The following is a 21682-nucleotide window of genomic DNA, read 5'->3' as shown; positions in this document are numbered from 1 at the left end:
GCAAAAGACACATTTGATAAAGGACGGTTACCCAAAATATACGAAGAACTCTTAAAACTCAACAATAAGAAAACAAACAACCTGATTAAAAAATAGGCCAAAGATCTTAAGAGACACATCACCAAGAACATATAAGGGTGACAAAAAAAAGCATCTTCTTATTTATAAGAAGATGCTCCCACAAAAATATGTAATCAGGGAAATACAGATTAAAATAACAATGAGATACCACTACATACTTACTAGAATGGCCAAAATCCAGAACACTGACAACACTAAATGCTGTCAAAGATGTGGAGCAATAGAAATAGAAACTCTTATTCATTGCTGGTAGGAACAAAATAATACAGCCACTTTGGCAGACAGTTTAGTGGTTTTTTTATACAACTAAACATACTTTTACCATATGATCCATCAGTCGTGCTCCTCGGTATTTACCCAAAGGAGTTGAAAACTTATGTTCACAAAAAAACCTGCACATAGATATTTATAGAGCTTTATTCATAGCTACCAAAACTTGGAAGCAACCAAGATGCCCTTCAGTGGGTGAATGGATAAACAGTGGTATATTCAAACAATGCATTACTATTCAGCTCTAAAAAGAAATAAACTATTAAGCCATGAAAAGATGCAGAGGACCTTTAAATGCACCAAGTGAAAGAAGCCAATCTTAAAAGGCTACATACTGCATGCTTCCAACCATACGACATTCTGGAAAAAGCAAAAACTATGGGAACAGTAAAAAGATCAGTGGCTGCCAAGGATAGAAGTGGGAGGAGAGATAAATAGGCAAGGCGGAGAATTTCTCAGGCAGTGAAAATATTCTGAGACTATAATGATGGATATATGTCATTACGCATTTGTCCAAACCCATAGAATCTACAACACTAAGAGTGAACCTTAAGGTTAGCAACAGACTTTAGGTGATTATGATGTGTCAGGGTAGGTTCTTCCTTGGTAAAAATGTACCGTTCTGGTGGGAGATGAGGATAATGGAAGAGGTGATACATGTTTAATATCTGGGAAATATCTGCACATGCCTCTCAATTTTATTGTAAACCTAAAACAACTCTTAAAAGAATAAAACTAAACAAATCTTAAAAACTGAAAAATTAAAACTAGATAAAAAATTGAGTAGTCATAATTTGTGTTGAAAGGTTGTTCCTCACAACATATGAAATTTTGAGGAAAGCGGATAGTTTAAAAATTTGTATCATTATTCTTAAGCACTACCTATTTTCTAATTTTAAAATGATAATATAAATGCATTTTAAATTGTAATTAAATTCTTATAATTCTATTTGGGGGAAGTGATGGAATATTCAAATTTTCAAAAAATTTTTTTTTATATCCAATTGTTTAAACTCTCTCAAACTTCATTCTCTCCATTTTTCCCTTTTTTTTCTTTTCTATTGCTTGATCCTTTTTTATTTTATTTTATTTTATTTCATTTTATTTTATTTATTTTATTTTATTTTATTTTATTTTATTTTATTTTATTTTATTTATTTTATTTTATTTTATTTTATTTTATTTTATTATTTTATTTTATTTTATTTTATTTTATTTTATTTTATTTTATTTTATTTTATTTTATTTTATTTTATTTAAGTAAGCTCTACACCCAACATGGGACTTGAACTCACAACTCTGAGATCAGGAGTAGCATTCTTTACTGACTGAGCTAGCCAGGCACCCCTCCATTGCTTGATCCTTTATATCTTGGCCCAGATTCTCCTACAGCATCCCCCTGATTCCTCTCCAAACCACATGGATGCAAGTACCCATACCCGTGGTTGGTCTCTGTCCTATGCAGCACATCCCTCCCTCAGATAACAGCAGCTGCTTTTCACTGAATTCTCTCTCAATAAATTGGGGCCATGAGCTTCTTATACTGGGTATTAACTCAAAACTAATGGAGAAAAAGGAAAACCTGATGGGATGACAGATAGTTCTATACCTGCAAAAGTTCTATATCTGCAAAAGGAGTATCAGAAAAATACTATTAGGATTATAGAGAGATTAAATCGAAGGTAGGGCTTGGACTTGATTTATTTTTAAACCAAATCTCGTGGCTATTTGTGGACTATGTGTCCACTGAATGCCAGTTTGAAATGACATTACGTATCTTCCATTAGCAGCAATTGTAGACAGTACTTGAATTTGGCTTGTTTTATAAAATGCTGATCAAAATTATCACTTCAGATATGCATCCAGCTAGAACTTGGCCACACCTTAGTTCGTGTCTGGTGAATGGCAAATTACCCTGAATGACAGGAAGCTGAAAATCTATTTCCCATCTTGGTTGCAGAGTGACGATCACTGTGGTCAAGTCCTTCAAATTTTTCTGCCTCAATTTTCTGCCTGCAACAGAAATGAGCTGATGTAAAACACGTTCTCTATAAAACAGCTGTCTTCAAAATTCTAAGCATAATCATTTGTGATTGTTATCCAGGCAGTTTAGAAGCAACTGAAAAAGTCGGTCTTATCCTTCCATTTTTAGCAGAAGCTACACAAATTAGTAATGATATGTCCAAGAAGGAATCTTGATCGTATATCTTTTTTTCCACTCTTTTTATACTCCAAAAGATTTTTCTTCCTTCTCATTATACCAAGAATTTCTAGAGAATAGGACATTCTTTAAAACTTCACATCAGCATAAAAGAGATTGCTAAATCTTTGAATAATCCCAAAGGGTATAATCCCAGTACCTGTCTCATTGTGGTCATGGGTATATTGTGTGGCACCTAACAGCATCTGCCACACAACCACTATGTTCTGTTGTGTTTTTCTTTCCCCTAATACTGAAAGAAAATCTGCTACACTGCAGGTTTCATTCACTGGCTATTTATGTGTTTATTTATTTCATGATCTCTCATTACTTAGGAAAATGTACATTACTTAGGAAAATGTAATTAAATAGGATAAAATAAAATTTAAATTAAGCAAGTGAAAAAATTAGAGAAAATGAAAGAGAAAATAAGGTAAAACCAGAAAGTAAATTATTTCATACAAAGCTGTCCTTGATCTTGTACATTTGCTAAAAATGGGACAACAGTTTGCCTCTGAGATTTCTAACAGCTACCCATTGGTCTGACTTTTGCTCCCTAAAGCTACACGTAATAAATCAAGTCCCCTTTCCACAAGGAAGTCCCACAAATATGCAAAAAGAAAAGAATTTCTGAATCCTCTAGGCTAAATCAGAATGAATAATATTACCTATTGCCCAGAAAACATTGTTAATTTATTTCACCTTCATATGAAAATTCTAGTCTGTCCTATTGCTTCCATGCTAACGGACTCTAGGGCATTTGACTGCCTAACTTCATTCCATTTAACTTTTTTTTTTTTTTAAGTAGAACACATTTTTACATGGAATTGAGCCATGTGTGGGTGAATAGTGGAATTGACAATAACAAGGTCATGGCCATTGCAAAGTACAGCTTGAAAACTTTCTATCCTGACCTAGGTGAGATCAGGACCCATGTTTACATTTCCTTCTAGTAATCCACACAACCTGCATAGATTGAGAGTCATTTTACTTCCAGGGACTTGAGTAGTTATTGATCTTCTCTCTTAGCTTGATAGAATTCCACTGAAACTGTTTAACATCCTATATTTAAAAATCTGGCAAAGGGGATTATGTGCAGGGATTGGATGTTAACATGATCTGGCTCTGGTATCAGTCATGCTTACAATGTCAGCCTTGTAGTTCAGTGTTGGGTGTGCTTTGCCTTTCTCTCACACTACTCCATGTATGTTCCCTCCAAAGCCTCCCATCTGGTGAAAAAGACATTGTCAGACAAGAACTTTCCCTCAGAAAGTGCGTAGGAGTGTCTGAACTTACCTGTTCACACCTCCATTGAACAAACTGGGAGTATTTGAGCAAAAAAACCCTATGAAATCTTTTAATCTGTGGTCATTTCAATAAGATCCTGACTCAGGTGTAAAAAGTTTTAGAATATACTGAAGCCCATCCACAACCCCACCCACCTACTACCACTACATATCAGTCTGAACCACATACAACCTGGCAACTTTAATAGGTTTAAATGTCCCTTGCATTCAGGTGGCAATTATGCCTCAGCCAGCTGTGATCTTCTTCTAATCCATCACCACATTCTTCTCAGAGATCATTTGATTAGGCATTGTAGAAAGATTCAAGATGAACCAAAGAACTCAGAGATCAGAGATAAATATGTGCCCACAGTTATGGCCAAGGCACTTAGAGTTCAGAAGTCCTAAGAGACAAAAATACCATTGTGCCTATATTATGAACTAACAGCAAGCCTTCTAAGCATCTTGTTATTGTCATAATAGCTTTAGGACCAAAGTTTTCACAATGATGTCTCCTGGGATTTATTTTCACCTCTGACCTCTCAGAAGTAAGTGGCTCAGAGCTGGTGATGCCACAGCAAGTAAGACAGTATTCAGTTGTCTTGGCAACAAGATGCAAAGGGAGCTCAGGATTCAAGTACTGCTCTTGTTTCCTATTTTTGGTCCTGGGCCCCTGGCCTTACTCAGCCATCTACTTAACAGAGCATTAAGAAACCAGTTTATCATACTGCCATAGAAACATAACGATGTGAAAGATAGTCACCATACCTCTGACCAAGAGAATAGCAGGCTTTTAATATTCATCCCAAATACTTTGAAAAATTCTACAAGGGCAAAGACTGAAAAGGACTAAAATAAAGCAATCAGAACTCCAGGAAAAGAAACATAACTCTATAAGAAAGGCATGGTCCAAATAAAAAGAAAACTATAACACAGCATGAGTGGGTGATTGGTGAAATATATAACCCCCCCCCCAAAAAAAACCCTGAAATTGATACCAAGACCAGTATATTTTGTGAGTCACAGAGGTTGTGACACTGGAACTGTAGAAAAAGATATGCAATCCTTGTAAATGACTTGGGTATATGGTGAACAATTTTTACTTCACATTTTGATATAAGCACACTTTTCCTTTTTCAAGTTTTAAGGTCAATCAAGAGACAAATTGCAGGAGTCATCAAGCTTGACTGTGAGTAGGTCATTGGAAGTTTCTAGGTAAAAGTGTTGAGAATAGGCAAAGGAACTATGTCCTCACGTTCCAGGGTGAAGATCAAAGTATTCTGTATGATTGATGTAATCAGAAATAAATATTTAAATGATGTGGATAGAAGTTGAAGTGAAGGAACAGAGAATCGTAAAATATACATTTAGCAATAAGTCGGAGCCAGAGATGGGTAAATGAGAACATTTATATTTCACATAATAGGAAGGACATCTAAAAATAATTTCTAAAGTTAGTATATTGAGCAGTAGTTTTGGCAGCATGGTTAATAGAGTTACAGAGACAACCACCAGAGGAACTGAGTAGAGAAATGGTAGGAGGTAATTGCTTCAAGGGCATGGAGCTGAGACCGGAGGACAGAGTAGGGGACTATAATTTTACAGTATAAAATTTTCCATATTATTTGTATTTACGTGATGACATAACTAGATGTTTTCAGCAAATTCTTGGCTATTCACTCTGTACATTCAACAGAAAGTCACCGAAACCATTACCATTGAAGTAGACACTGAGCACCCAAGACCACTTCCTGAGAGTTCTAGGTAATGTCTATAACATTTACATTAAGTGCATGCTCGGGTTGTTTCATTAGAAAAAACTTCATAGATTTCTAATTTTTAATAAAGACAGAGCTAATTTTAGTTTGAAGTTAGATGTGCCACTGCATTTAGTATAAAACTTTCAAGATCTACGGATCAATTTGTGCTTCCAACTACCCCCACAAAGCCTCTCTGCAATGAAACATAATTCCACTATGCTAAAACCCTGACAAAGAAATGTGTTTAAGAACATAAAGAGAGTGCTATCACTATTTCTTTATATGGCACATGGACTCTTAAAGATTCAGATTTCTTTTGGTTTGCTATTAATTTATCTTAATTTTAAGTGGAAGAGGTTGGAAGAGTGTAGTTATTTCTCTAAAACTTAAGTGACTTCTGATAAGCTCACCTGCTCAATGGAGAATGCAGGCCTCAAACACAAGTGATTTGATTCAAATTCAGTGTTCAATTTGCCAGACCCAGACCCACAATAATAATATCTACCCTTTATTGAACACTATGTAGTAAGCTGTATATACAGCTCATTTATTCCTTATCTAATACTATTATTATACCCATTTTACCATTAATAAAACTGAGGAACAGAGAAATTCATTTACCCTCCCAGATTTGGCTAGCAAGTGATATATTTAGTCTTTGACTCCAGAGATCACCTGCATAACATAGGGTTAGATGGGTAGGGACCTATGAAATAATTTAACCTAACTGCTTCATTTTGTAATGGGATAGAGCCTGGATCACAGAAGAAAATTAACTTGTCCAAAATTACACAGCTGGTTAGTAACAGAGCCAAGATTAGAACCCACGTATTTTGGCTTCCAGTCCAATTCTCTTTCAACCACAGAAGGTCAGAAAATGTTAAACTTTTTGAGACTCTGTAGCCCATCTGGGGTTTTGAAGTGCCAGAATTGTAAGTCTCAATACTAAGTTAACTTAGGATCTAAAGATATTTAATGCCACCACACTTTCATATTTGGCAGAGCCATGAGATTTCATGGAAAATTACTGCACCAAATGGGACCACAGCCTTCCATATAAAATAGCACCACACATACACGAAAAAATTCCATCTTCCCAGCTTGGTAGGAAAAAAAAATCAGATTATTTGTTGTTCAGATGTCTTCAGTTTTGAAGAAACACTTTTTGGAATTTACTAATGATTGGAACCAAAAGTGAAACTTGGAGGGAGAAATTCATATATAGGAAAATTAAAACACAAGGTCAAAAATTCAATCCAGGCATTTTGCATTGACTCCTAGTTCATGATGCTCTTAAACTGGTGGTTTAATTCAACAACACAGCTCACACTTGTGGCTTTACTTACTAAAGTATGATGTTACCACATCAATAAAAAAATTGTGGTGAAGTCTTCCATATTTATACATAAGAACTTGAAACATCAAAAACAACAAACACAAGGGACTCACTATGATTACTCTTTCAAAAACATCCTTAAGTGGCTCTTTATTGGCAATATTAACCACTGCAATGCCCATGCAAACTTCCACTGCAAGAAAAGATTTGTGGACAGTTTGCAACTGATTTAGCAGTGATATTAAAGTAAGATCTTGGAAAAACTACTCTTTGATAAAAGGGAAAAAAAGAAAGGGAGAATGCAGTGGAATTAAAAGAGATTACATGCCATTGTCTCTGTTCTGGGGACAAATGGATTGGGGTTTGGGGGCATAGTGGGGGAAATGCATGAAGAATCCCTGAGCAAAGTAGTACAGTAAAACAGTTTTCCTTCGAAAATCTCTGCTAGGCTTTGGATTATGCTACTAAACATTTACAGCTCAGATGTCCATGTATCTGCTGCAGATTGCTTGAAGGAAAAAAAAGAAAAAGAGATTGACAAGGCTGGATATGCCTCCAAGAAAGCAAAGCAAAGGTATTTCCACACCTGATTCAAATGCAGCCTCATGGAACATGAAATATCAGACGGTGTCAAGTAGCCTTCTTAAAAAGTCTAGGTACACCTAATACTTCCAAACATACTGGTTCTTAAAACAATATTATCTCTTCTTTACTATAGCATCTTATGCTCTTATCTTGCGGTCTGATTAAAACCATGTTTGAGATATCTGGCTTTGTGGAAGGATCTTAATAAAAGAGCCTTAGGTTGGCTTAAGCAGTAAACCAACAAAAGAAGCCATTTACTGCTTCCTAATCTAGCCTCCAATTTTGCGAATATTGACTTTTAAATAGTAGGATGCCCTGTGAAGTTTCCTTCAGCTCAGGAAAAAGAAAAAAAAAAAAATCTGTTGCTATTCTAACTGTATCCATCCAAGTGAAGCAATAATTATTGAAAACAGACAGTTGGGAACTGGTTGGGTCACCAGTCAAATTTGGTCTATGGAGAAATATTTTATTGGGTCTGTAGTCTCCAGTTCACCACTGGCCTCACCAAATCCAATCCATACTTTCATGCCCCGTGACTGCTGCCTATGGACATTTTCACTGGTGATTCCTGCTGTAGCAATGTGCAGACCTCCTCCTCTGAGTTCTAGATTTAAACACTCTTAGGTAAATGTGGGTACTAAAGATATTTTTAAACCTGGGGGAAAATGGTCAAGGAGATGAACTGTTAAGCTTCTTTGCTTATATACCTTTTAGGTATGTTTTCCTTTCTGTCTCAAAATGCCCAGATCCCAGGGTCCTTGATTTTGGCCTTTCCTGATTCTGAAACTCCATATAAAACTTATTGGATCATTGTCCTAATCCCTAAGCAAACTAAACCCCTGGTTTCCAAAATCAACTCAAATTGATAAATTAATATACAAGATGTGAATACATTGATGTTTTCCTCATTCAGATAACTTCACTGAAGTAGAACAGGGAACATTTCAAAACACACATCATTACCCCCAAGGACTTTCAGAATTTTGGAAATTGTGGCAGCCAGAAAAGGAAATATTTTGTCATAAGAAGCAGGCCTACCCATTGGCCAGCCCTGCTTAGATGAGATGCAAGAAGAACGTTTCACAATAATTACTTTCTGCTAATGATGAGAGACCAGATCAAACACTTTGTTCACAAGGAGCAAAACAGAAACTTTCTCAGGATATTTTCATTAAAAAAAAAAAAATAAAAAATCTACTACAACAGCTACCAGATGACTTACTTCTAGCCCAGATTTGGTGACAAGATCTTCTCATGTATCTGTAACAAGCAGAAGCTCCCTGCAAGGGTATCGATGTATTTGGTGGGGGAGAGAGGGCAACATGCAGACAAGTTCCTAAACTTGAGAGACACTGTTCATTCACACCAATAAAGAAAAAATGATAAGGGGCACCTGGGAGGCTCAGTCGGTTAAGCGTCTGCCTTCGACTCAGGTCATGCTCCCAGGGTCCTGGGATCGAGCCCTGAATCGGGCTCCCTGCTTGGCGGGGAGTCTGCTTCTCCTTCTCCTCCTGCCCCTCCCCTGCTTGTGTCCACTCTCTTTCTCTTAAATAAATAAATAAAATCTTTTTAAAAAAGAAAAAATAATAATATTCCAGATAGATCTTGTTGTAAAGGCTGCACGTTTCCTTTGAATAAATCATTGGCCAATGAATGAAGGACCTGTTCATTCACAGTAGGAAAAACAAGTCTTTATATCAAGTTGCGATTTGTTTAGTATTTTCAAACATTCCATAACTGTCAAGATCATCTGAATCTCTACTGGGTATGTGACTATACTGTGCTAGATGCCAGGGGAAGGTCTTCCTCCCAGGGGAATTTACGGTCTCCTTGGGGAAACAAGATTATATTTGGAAACAAGATTATCCTGTAAGCAGGTGATTAGTTAGTGCAACTAAGTGCTGCTGAGGTTCAAAGATGGTATGAATTAATGTGACCTGGAACATTCCTTCACCTACACCAAAAGTTGAGGCCTGACAGGTCAATACACATATAAGAGAGTGCTCAGCAACTACAAGAAGCCTTGAACCCAGAGTTCATGACTCGCTTTTATCCAGATCTCTACACTTGTCCCAGTGACTTCCACCCCAACCAGAGGTTCCAGTTCTATTTCTTCTGGTCTCCCTTCCCCAAGTAGCATTTTCATCCTTGACACAGGCTCCACACCCAGATGCCCACTGTTTTTTGCAAAGCTTTAGTAAAATAATAGGAAGTAACATTTATATCTAGTCACTGTATTTGTATTGCAATATAATCATCCTGTGCTATATCCAATTTACAGTTATTGAAACTTAAAACAAATAAAGGATTGGCTTAAGGTAATACAGCCAGAAAGGGACAGACTTGAGATTTGAACCCACATCTCTTTTGATTAGAAAAGACACATTTTTTCTGCTGTATCATGACACCCTCCTGTCAATATGAAAGACACATTATTTCATTGTTCCTCCAAATTCCCACCCCAAAGTCCCCTTAATGTAAAAGAGAGTAGGCAACAATCCAGAGAGGACTAGAGATGTAGCCAGAAGTGATAGCAAGTTTTATCTTAAAAATGTGCACAAATTTTGTTTCCTACTCAATAATGCAAGTAATACAAGTAAATTTATGTCTTCATGTAAATGGATGTCCTGGAGCATATGATGTGTTCATACTGTGGCTTTTGCATAACTTCTAGAGATCCCCTTCGAGACAGAGACCCCAATTTCAGAATTATGATCATTGGTTGTATGTGGAAGTAGGAAAAATTGTAATTCAAGGTGAAAAGAAAGTACTCTTTCAGTATGCCTTTTCATAAACTAGAAACAACAACCTTACACAAACTCTTCCAGAGTTTGAAAAAGTGGAAACACTTACTAACTCTTTTTATTAGTGAAGCATAACCTAGGTTCTAAAATCTGCTAAAGATGTTAAAGAAAAATATAAACCAGCGCCCTGAATAAGCAAACTCCAGGAGCCCAAAGATGCTCCCCTGAAGAGAATCAGTCTCAGGTACGACCATTAGAAGCAACTGTGCCCAAAAGCTGGGGGAGAAATGCATAGACCGGGACCATGGGCTTCTGGGCAGAGCACCAACAGTGTACATAGAGGCACTCCACGAAAAAAAATATCCACATGGCCATTAGGTGTATGAAAGTTTTTCAGCTTCATCTGGAAAATACCAGTTATAACCCAGTGAGATCCCACTTCACACCAACAAGAATGACTAAGATTAAATAGACTCATAATACCAAGGGTCAGCCAGAATGTGGTAGACTGTGGTGAACACACATCCTGCTTCTGGGAGTGTAAATTAGGAAAACTGCTTGGTGATAACTATGAATGCTGAACCTAGACATGCTCTTTGACCTTGGCATTGCACTCCTGGGTATACATCCCATGGCAATTCATAAATATGTTTACCAAAGGCATGTCCATTAATGCTCCTGTTACTGCTATTCATAGTAACACTAAACTGTGCAGTGTTACTAATGTCCATCAAAAGTAGAATAATACAAAACAGTGGCATATCTACTTAAGGAATTCTATACAATAATGAAAATAAATGAAATGCTGCTGTGCACAACCACTCAGATGAATCTCACACACAGAGTTTGATTAAAATAAAACAGTCAAGGGGCACCTGGGTGGCTCAGTTGGTTGAGCATCTGCCTTCAGCTCAGGTCATGATCCTGGGTTCCTGGGATCGAGCCCCACGTTGGGCTCCCTGCTCAGCCGAGAGCCTGCTTCTCCTTCTGCTTCTCACTCGCACACTTTCTCACTCTCTCTCAAATAAATAAATAAAATCTTAAAAAAAAATAAGACAGTAAAAAAGAAGTACATATTGTATGAGTCTATTTATAGAAAGGTCAAAAACATGCTAGCCTAACTGTGAGAAGAATTAGGGAGGACTTTTGAGGAGTTTCTTTCGGAGAGTAAGGGGAACAGAAAGGAATTTCTGCTAGGATAGCAATGCTATTTCCTGAGGAGAGTAGCATTGAATTGATACGCTCTTTTTGTGTATATTAAGATGTATACTTATGATTTGTACATTTTTTGTATATATGTTGTACTTCAATCAAATTTACTTAAAATGAGGAACTTTGCAGAAAAATGTAACAGGAAATGAAGCGTTGTATGTTCTAACATTCTTGTAATTGACTCATGAAAACTTTAAATTACTAAGTTACCAATGAAATTGTTGACTGACTAAAAATATACAGCATAAGTGGGAAGCGAGGCTTTTGGATAAAAATAATATGAAATTTGATATTACTGAACATTAAATTTGGCTCTGAGTATCATGACTGCCAAGAGAGAAATGGAAACATGATGGTTTATATATTTGCATTTTTTGAAAAATGTTCACAGAGCATACCAATTCATCAGAAAAGACGATGGCATTAGTTCCAGAACAAAATTATCATATTATTAATATATCTCGAACATGAAATGTTCCAAAGCCTCAAGAGCAAGATCCATTGCTTTCTCATGATTAAAAATTTCCAACATACTGATGTCATAGGAGATGATGGATTGGGGAATATTTTTATCAAAATTATCTTGAACTTGGTAATTATCAATATTCAGAAAGCAATTCATATTTCTTGAGGATCACTATATTCTGACCACACTATCAAAAATCATGGCGAATGCAGATAAACGTAAGTTGTCGCCTTTGTCTTCTTTGAGTGTTTAATTTAATTGGACACAAAACTAAAATAAAAACAGATCCTACCTATATCATGACCATATTAATGCTGTCTAACAATCACTAAGTCTCAGCAGCATTCAGGGTAAGCATTTATTTAACTCACAAGTCTGCAGGCCAAGTGGCTGTTGTATGATCTTAGATGACTTGCTGGAGATGTCTGGTAATTAGCATTCAAAGATGACCCTCTCAACAATTCTTTGCAAACAAGAGTTTGCAAAGAAAAGTACAGAGCAATGCTCTACACCCCTCTCCAGCCTATCCCAATATTAATACCTTATACAACTATAGCTCAATATCTAATCCAAAAAACTGGCATTGATACAATCTATAGAGCTTATTCATTTTCACCAGTGGCACGTGCATTGTATGGGTATTTGTGTTTATGTGTGTATATAGCTCTATACAATTTTATCAAACGTGTTGCCTTTCAAAACCACCATCTAAATCAAGATATTCAAATGTAGCATCACAAGACCCCTCATGTTACTCCCTCACAGACCTACGCATCCCTTCTTCCCCCAGTTCTCAACCACTATGCATCATAAGTCTGTTCTTCATTTCTGTAATTATGCTACTTCACAAATAATACATAAATGGAATCATGAAGTATTTATTCTTTTGAAATTAGCCTCTTTCATTCAGCAGAATTTTCTTGAGGACCATCTAAGTTATTGTGTGTATGAATAATGTGTGCCTTTTCATTATTGAATCGTATCCCATGATATGGACATACTAGTTTTTTTAACCACTGACCCGTTGAAGGGCATTTGGGTACCTTCAAGTGTGAAATACTATGAAAAAAGAAGCTAGGGATATTTGTATACAAGTTTCTGTGTGAAAGTCTTCATTTCTCTAGGATAAATGTCCACGATATAATTGTTAGGTCTTGTGGTAGGCCCGTTTTTAGTTTGGAAGGAAACTGCCAAACTATTTTCTAGAGAGACTATAGTATTTAACTCTTCTACCAACAATGTATGAGTAATTGAGTTTCTCTACATCCTTCCCAGCATTCAATGTTACTATTTTTTTGTTTTAGCCATTCTGGTCAGTATGTAGTACTATCTGTGACTTTAATTTGCATTTCTCTAATGGCTAATGATGTTGAACACCTTTTCATGTGCTTACTTGTATTTATATATCCTCTTTAGCAAAGTGTTTGTGCATGGTTTTTTTCCCCATTTTCAACTGATTTTTTTATAGCTCCCACCCCCCAAATCTTCCCCAGAAGTAACCCTCATCCTGAATTTCTTTAATAACCACTCCAGGTGATTCTGATGCACACCAACATTCAAAAATTAGAGCTCCAGGGATAGAAAGAAGACAGTGAGAGTCTGGGTAGACAGTCAAATGACCTGCTCTGATCATTCAAAGGACATCAAAGGACTAAGGGATTGGGGAAGGAGGGATGAGAAGATGGAAAAGGGTCTGGGGCGGGAAGTGAAAAGCTCCAAAGATAAATGTGATTCCCTTTGTATCGTTATTCAGCCAACTGTGCTGCTACTGAAAATCCACCCTTCAGACGCTGCTCCTCAAGATGGCGCTCCTGGGGACCTGGCAGAGAGGGACCATGACTTTGCTGAAGGCACGAACCTGAGCCAAGTAGTCTTTCAAGGTCTTTTCCATCTTTGTGGCTATGACAGCTATGGAAAATTAGGGTAGAGGGTGTACTGAGCCAGAGCTGTTAGTGGGAACCGATAGCTGCCAAAATTGGCACGTTAACCTTAGAGTCACCTCACACTCTGTTGAATCTTACTTTGCTCTTACAACAAGAGAAACTTACACCTTCAGCTGAAAACTTCACTGATGTTCCCAGCTGTGAAGGACTCGAAGAGAAAGGAAGGGGAAAACTCAGATATTTCCTTCAAATGTCACAGGAAACAGAGTGGAACTTTGGACTGCAGGAAGTTGAATGAGTTAGTCAACCGCTGCTCTGGTCTTGGATAATTAGTAACCGAGAGAACCCCTGTGCACCGGACATGCCCCGCTGTCCCCTGCCCATGGCCAGCTTTGCTTGTATGAAGCAGTAATAAACTGGGAAGTTTCCTAAAGCACTCTAGCAGAGTTTCCTAGAGCCAGTCTGGAGAGTCTCCTGGTGGTATTTTAAATAGCTGATGTGGACTTCAGCTAAGGATGCTAACCAGCCAAGCTTAGATCTGCTATTTCTTTTGTCAGCTCTCTTTCTGGTTCTTTTGGAGTGGGACAGAGTTTGATGTCCCACAGCAGATGGGACTCACCTGGGCAGGCTTGGGAAGGTCTCAGAAATGCACAGGCAGTTACATGTTTTGCTGTGTTTTTCTTACACATTTCAGTCAGGAAGAAAGGTGATGTTTTAGGAGCCAACTCTCCTAAAGACAGTATAGACCAGATGCCCCTCTCGAGCAATAATCCCCAGTTGAGTCAAACATACTTCAGAAGTTGTTTCAGCAGAGATTTAGAATAGAGCAAATCTCCAAGCCTGAGGGAATAGCATATCAAAGTTTAATGAGAAGTATGAGAAGTTAAGGTATCTTTTTTATTAAATTTAGGCTTGAAAATATTTTTGATGAGTCCAGTTTTTTGGGTTTTTCTTTTTCTTTCTTTTTTTTTTTTTTATAGCCTCCTCGCTTCATCCAACCAGCTGCCACATTGACCAAGTTCAGCATAATTGCCACAGGAGAAGAAATGCCTCTAGCCATCAACAGCATTAATTAATTCTGACTATAAAATTTCAAGCAAGAGTTATCATCATCATGTAGGGCAACCACCTTTGTTTCTCTTTAAGGACAAATCAGGCAGTGGCTGAGGGAAATGTAAATCTAATCCATTGATGTGAACATTGCTTAGTGTCAGAAAGTACTGAAAGGGAAAGAAAAAGAAAGAGTACAGACAGAAGATGAGGGGAAAGGAAAAGCAAAGACAAGAGAAGAGAATCGATTTAAACCTTGGAGGTTTATGCTAAATAAATCATCAGTTTCCAGGAGCCTTGCAAATCTCCATGTATTTAATAGGCCTATGTTATGTATCAATAGAAAACACATACCCCTCTGATGCCAAGATTTCATTAGAATATCAATTATCTGTCAACTGTCTCATTATAAAGAAAAAATGGAACTGCTTACTACAAATGCATTAAATGCATGGGTATAAGTGGGGAGGAAGAGAGAGTGTTCTTTGAGCAGACATGCTAGTCATTGATCAGAATGTAAGAAGCAATTCTTCCTCCAAGTCAGAACAGACAGCAGGAAGGATGAGAGACAAGAAAGGTGAGAATTGATGCCCTCTCAACACAGTGCCATTAAGGAAAGTGGTTGTCTCATATGATCCCCTATTCAACAGGAAGAGCTACTCACCATCATGGCTTCCCAAAGACAAATGTCAAGAGATCTGGCTCAAAGAAGCAGGATCTGGGTTGGAAGCCCTGAGAGAGCAGGGGCGATGGACATCTGCTTTCACTACTAAATTCCTGGCACATAGAACAGGGCCTGGCATGCCATAAATACACAGTGGGGAGGAGACTAGTTTGACCCAGACAAAGCTGAGAAATAATTCCACTAAAAGCCAGCCCATAGTGCCTGGATAGCTCAGTGGGTTAATTGTCTGATTCTAGATTTTGGCTCAGGTCACGATCTCAGGGTGGTGAGATTGAGCCCTGCCCTGGGCTCTGTGCTGGATGTGGAGCCTGCTTTAGATTCTCTCTCTCTCTCTTTCTCCCTCTATGCCACCCTCCCCACCCCCCGTTTGCACTCTCTCTCTCTCTCAAAAAAAAAAAAAAAATTTTAAAAGTCAGCCCATACTCATGAGTCCTGGGGAAATTGAGGGAGGGAGGGAAGAGGTAAGATAAAGAACTCCATGCCATTCAGGAAAAGAAATTAAGAGTTACCGATTATGAAGCGATGATTTGAATAGATTTTACAGACTAAAGACCCCTAGGTACAATTAATGTCTTCTGCATTTGGTATATTTCAAATAATATACATATATAATATATACCACTTACAGATTATAGTATATATTATATATACTATTAGAGTATTTGTTTATTCTCCCTCTATAATAAAGAGTATCACAGTGGAGTATTTTCATTAATTAAACTTCTTAATATTATTTTATGGAAAGACCGCTTGCTCTTGTTTCAAATGTTATCTAGTTTGGGGAAAGTTGATTCACTCACCCTGAAATACCTCATGGCCCCAACTGCCTGGAGAAATTGATACAAAGTTACTTGGATTATGATGCTAAAAAAAGAAATTTAAACACTGGAGCCAAGGGAAATTCAATAGAGTTGAAAGTGAAGATAGGGTAACTAAACAGAATACCTAGGTCATGACTAGCAAATACAGAGGTGCGTAACCTCCCTTCCACTCTTCCTACTCGGAGAGTAAACGGTGAGCCCCAGCTCTCCTCCCTGTAAGCTTGCGTGCTGCTACCTGGCTCCCCAGCCAGTGCTCCAGAGATCCAGAAAGAACTGATGAAGGCTGCTATGCTTCACAATCCCAGACTTCCACCAGGAGATGTAAATAGCTACTCAAAAAAACCCCAAAATACAAATAACAACAACAAAACCCCCACAAATTTGGCCCTAAGCTTCTTACTAGCCTAAGCAAAAAAAAAAAAAAAAAAAAAAAGGAGTAACTTATACAGTTTTTATTGGTGAAATGAAAGCAGTCCCTAGGGAAGCAGCACATTTTTCTAATACTTTTTTTCTAGAAAAGAGATTTCTCATGTAGGCTTTTGAGAGACACAACCCTCTCAAAATACTGCTTTAGGAAATTTAACAGGTCTCATGTTTTCTTGGAGCCTTACTCAGTGAACCCAAAAGAGAACACTGCTGCCCGATTTGGTGAAAGCAATGGTCCAAGAGGAGAGCATTTTGTCCCCTGGATCTGGAGGCTGTCTGGATCCAAGGAAAGAGCAGAGAAAATTTAGAGAAACAACTGGCTTATGTGTCCTTCGCCGCTTCTCTCGCCATACCTTTGATAACAATTTGAATTTCCTATCTGGAAAGGGTAGCTTGCTGTGTTTTTATCCTTACTAGAGATCAGGTTATTATTCTTTTACCGAAAATAAAGAGCACAATCAAATTCCTCAAGGAATTTTGCCCTTGGAGGAAGGTGGATGATGAAAAAAATTTATTGATTTTTAAAGGATTATTGAATACCTAAGTCAGACAGAGAAAAACAAATACTGCATGATCTCATTTATATGCAACATCTAAAAAAAGCCGAACTCCCTGAAACGGAGCAAAGTGGTGGTTGCCAGGGGCTGAGGGTGGGGGAACAGGGAGGTGCTGGTCAAAGGGTACAGACTTCCAGTAATAAGATGAATAAGTTCTGGGAATCTGATTACAGCATGGGGAGTAGAGTTCACAATAATGCATTGTATTCTTGAACGTTGCTAAGGGAGTAAATCTTAAATATTCTCGCCACAAAGAAGAAATGATAATTATGTGAGGTAATGGAGGTATTAACCAACGCTCCTAGGGCTATCATTTCACAATTCACAACATGTAAGTGTCTCAAGTCAACACACTATACACATTAATTTATACAATGCTACATGTCAATTAAATCTCAACAAATCTGAGAATACAAATGAAGATAATGAGAGCTAGCATTCTGGAGTATGTGTTTCTTCTCATCATATGCATGTTTATATACATACATATGTATGTTTATATATATATGTGTATATATATATATACACACACACACACACACACACAAATACACACACACTTGGAAATAACGTGTACAAACTTAAAAGTAACTGTTTTTCATTCAACAGTGTAATGATAATTTTTTCTCCTATCTTCTACAACATGATTTTTAACAGCTATATTAATTTCCCAGTGTGGATGCACTATAATTTATTTACTCAATGCTCTATTGTTGAAAATTGCATTTTTGTTTTTATCCATTGTTGTAATAACATGTATATGCCTGGTTATTTCCTTAAGAAATTATCCTAAGTATATAAGAAGTAAAATTGCTGATTAACAGGATACAAATAATTTTAAGTTTTTAAATTCACATCCTTACCCATTCTTCAAGACCCATATCACACATCATGGCCTCTGTCACCTTCTTCCTGACCACTTTCCATCCCCCAATCCACAGGCAGGAAAAGAATCATTTTCTGTTCTCTTCCACTATATACCTTATAGCTGCATCTACACACTACACATGTAATACAGTAATGTATCATTATTTTTTTTCCAAAGATTTATTTATTTATTTGCGAGAGAGAGAGATCAGGAGCAGGGGTAAAAGGCAGAGGGAGAAGCAGACTCCCCGCTGATCAAGGAGCCCGATGAGGGACTCGATCCCAGAATCCTGGGATCATGACCTGAACCGAAAGCAGATGCTTAACCAACTGAGCCACCCAGGCACCCCATGTATCATTATTTCTTAATAAGACTGTCTTCTCTCCTACCAGAATATGAGCTCATTTAGTTAGTAACACTTATGTCTCATTTTTCTCTGTATTTCTAGCACAATACCTGACACAAAAATTGTCAGTGTCATTTAATAAATACATTTTGGAAATGGAATGATGAATGAGTGAACAAACATAATAAATGAAAATTTGAGTCAAGAACACTATTTGGCCTTTTTGACCACTAAATTTAGGTTTTCCATTATCCACATGTGAAAAGTTCTTATCCCTCATTTTGTGATGGAAAAGACAATAATTTTTCTTGCCTTACCTCAAATTGCCCCAATTCACCTGCCCTCCCAGTGGGCTGAGTGACAGAGCATTTCATCTCAAAGCTCAGAACACTTTTTAGTGCACAGGAATAGACTCAGGCAAAAATCATTGTCAATGCAGGATCTGGGCAGAGTAGCCAAGTAAATAGAAATGGTGTCCTCTTGCATTACGACATAATAGGATCTTCTCTGACCGTTACGGTCATGGTCATCTTTGGGAAAAGTAGTGGTGGTAATCTTTTACTCCCTTTCCTCAATTGTAAAGGCCCGCCCTGTAAATATGATATGAAATTTAATTACTCATTAAGGAGGAATACATGCCATTTCAATAAATGTATTAAGTGCCCATTTTTCACATACATTATTTTATATGATAATTTAACAAACCAAGAAGAAATTACTGTTCCCAGTTGGAAGGCAAGAAATAAAAGAACATCAGCTATACAGGGCCCATCCCATCCCCCAACACACAGATAGATTCTTCTCCTTATGCCAGAAGCTGTGGAAAAAACAGAAACATGGGTTTTGTTCTCTGAGATCAAAAGACAAATATATCCATCTCTGTGATCTCCTCTGCCTGACAGAGGCATCCCCGCCTTATCTTGAGATAAGGAAAGGGATGATATAGTTGGCCTCTTAATCTCTCTCCATTTTTCTGCATCACTAGCAGATTTCCTAGCATACTCCTGTCTCTTTCTATATGTACAGAGCATGCATTTGCATCAGAATCACACAAGGAAACTTGCTATGGTCAGCAGAAGCCCAAAATCATCCCCTATGCTAAGTGCTTGTCATAGATTTCCATGTCTGGGCTGTCAGATCTCCAAATACCTGCAGATTTGGACAGCCTGTTTGCTGACCCTGGAGAGACAGAGGGGCCGAATGGCAAAAGCAGAAGAGGCAAATCGGACAAGCGAAGGTACTTCAGCACTCAGGAAGGATTACTCAGGAAGGATTAGCTCCTCTACCCCACACCTCCATCCCCAGAGAGGAAATTTCAAACATTTGGAGGGACTGACAGACTCCATTTTCAAGGATGACTAGAGCAAACATACTTAAAAGAAACGCCTGGCCTTTTTTAAACATCTCATTCTTCATATGAAGAAAATACTAACAATCATTGTATTTGAATGTGGGTTTATATTTAGCAAAAAGTGGATGTCGGTTCAAATCTTAATATTCCAGGATACAGCTACTGCAAACAGATATTTTTGATGGGATAAGTCGGAAGGGACCAGAGGAACAGAATTAAGCATTCTCTGGAAATCTTTGTGCTTTGAGTCAGTGAAGGAAATGCTTGGCAAAGCATATTACACCATATCGAACCCGCTGGAAATCATCTTTAGTTGTTTTGCAGGGCCCATGTGCAACCTGGTTATTCTTCTGTTCAGAACTACCTGTAAAAAGCCGTTTACCAGTCTCCATTTCAGTTAATAAGTTAGAATTTCTGAATTGTATACATAATTTAATCCTGTGACACCAGGAGGGTCTCACTGTCAATGGGCTCATCCTGTTTCTTTCCCCAAAGTCAATATGAATAATATTAATCTGGGCCATCATCTAAATCCTAAAATGATGCTTAAAGAAATGACATCTGGCTTCATCTGAAGTTAGAATATACTGTAGAGCCATTTCTCAAAAATATTTAAGGCTTGACTCCAAAGAAATAAGACAGAATATTCACTCTGTTTTTTCAATTACAAAGTACTCTTTGAACCCTACTAGTCCCCCTTCCTAAAGTAATGCTCAAAGACATTTGCCTATTTGTTCAATTTCCCAACATAGCAGGGATATTGTATATATCATTTGCCCCACTTGCCATATACCAGAATGGTTTAGAATCTTCGAGAACTTTGCTACTCAAAGTGCAATCCACACATCAGCAGTGCCTTGTAGATAGGGGAGGAGGGCTTGTTAGAGATGCAGGCCTCACCCCCATGACCTGCTGAATCAGAATCTGCATTTTAACAAGACCCAAGGTGCTCATATGCATATTCAAATTTGAGAAACATGCTTTAGAATCAAAATGAGTATTTTAATCATTTCGGGCTGCTATAACAGAATACCAGAAACCTGGGTGGCTTGAAGAACAAACATTTATTTCTCAAGGTTCTAGAAGCTGGAAGGTCCAAGATGAAGATACCGGCAGATCCAGTGTCTGGTGAGGGCTGGCTTCCTGGTTGGCAGATGGCTGTCTTTGGTTCCATCCTCAAAGGCCCCAAGTCCTAATGCCATCACATTGGGGGTTAGTAGGACTTCAACATATGAATTTGGGGCTCATGGGGACACAAACATTCAGTCCACAAAAGGAGGCAAATAAATCCCACTCTTTCCGGCTAGGCTTCAGTGAGAGAAAAGCAAATATGTGAAAGTCTGTAAGGACAAATGAGAACTGGTTTCACAGGAAAATGAAGTGAAAGCAAACTACATGGTGTGGCTTAATGTTCTTCAACAACAATTAAGCAACAGTTTTTGCATTGGACCAAACCTAAGTCAGGAGCCGTCATACACATTTGCCATTTTGCAAACCTACTCTGCCATTACAGCAGAAAACAACCAAATACACTGTTCTAAAACCTACTATGTCCTCTTGGCCAAAATCTTTCCTGCTGCCTGGCTCTGGGTTAGGGATTTTATGTGAATTAGCTTGTCCAGTCTCACTCAAATAATCCTTCTGTGCTACTCCAGTTTTATATCCCTATTTCTTCTCAGGACAGGGCAACTACCAAAAAGTATATGTAGCTCAGAACCAATCCGAATGGAGGTGGATGAGTAGGAAACCAAGAAA

The 21682-nt window shown here is 37.8% G+C and overlaps 1 long non-coding RNA gene across 1 annotated transcript in view; it reads right to left on the bottom strand.

The window, feature by feature from the left end:
• Nucleotides 1-2050: 2050 nt before the first annotated feature.
• Nucleotides 2051-21682, bottom strand: part of LOC113918177 — a 32362-nt gene continuing 12730 nt past the window's right edge. Inside the window, exon 3 of the long non-coding RNA XR_003518462.1 lies at nucleotides 2051-2364. This is a non-coding gene — a long non-coding RNA (uncharacterized LOC113918177). The remainder of the gene's footprint in view (nucleotides 2365-21682) is intronic.

The sequence above is a fragment of the Zalophus californianus genome, chromosome 1 (genome assembly GCF_009762305.2).
Source record: "Zalophus californianus isolate mZalCal1 chromosome 1, mZalCal1.pri.v2, whole genome shotgun sequence".
In the NCBI taxonomy this organism is placed as follows: domain Eukaryota; kingdom Metazoa; phylum Chordata; class Mammalia; order Carnivora; family Otariidae; genus Zalophus; species Zalophus californianus.
Note: the sequence above shows the minus strand (reverse complement) of the source record. Positions and strands in the feature narration are given on the sequence as shown.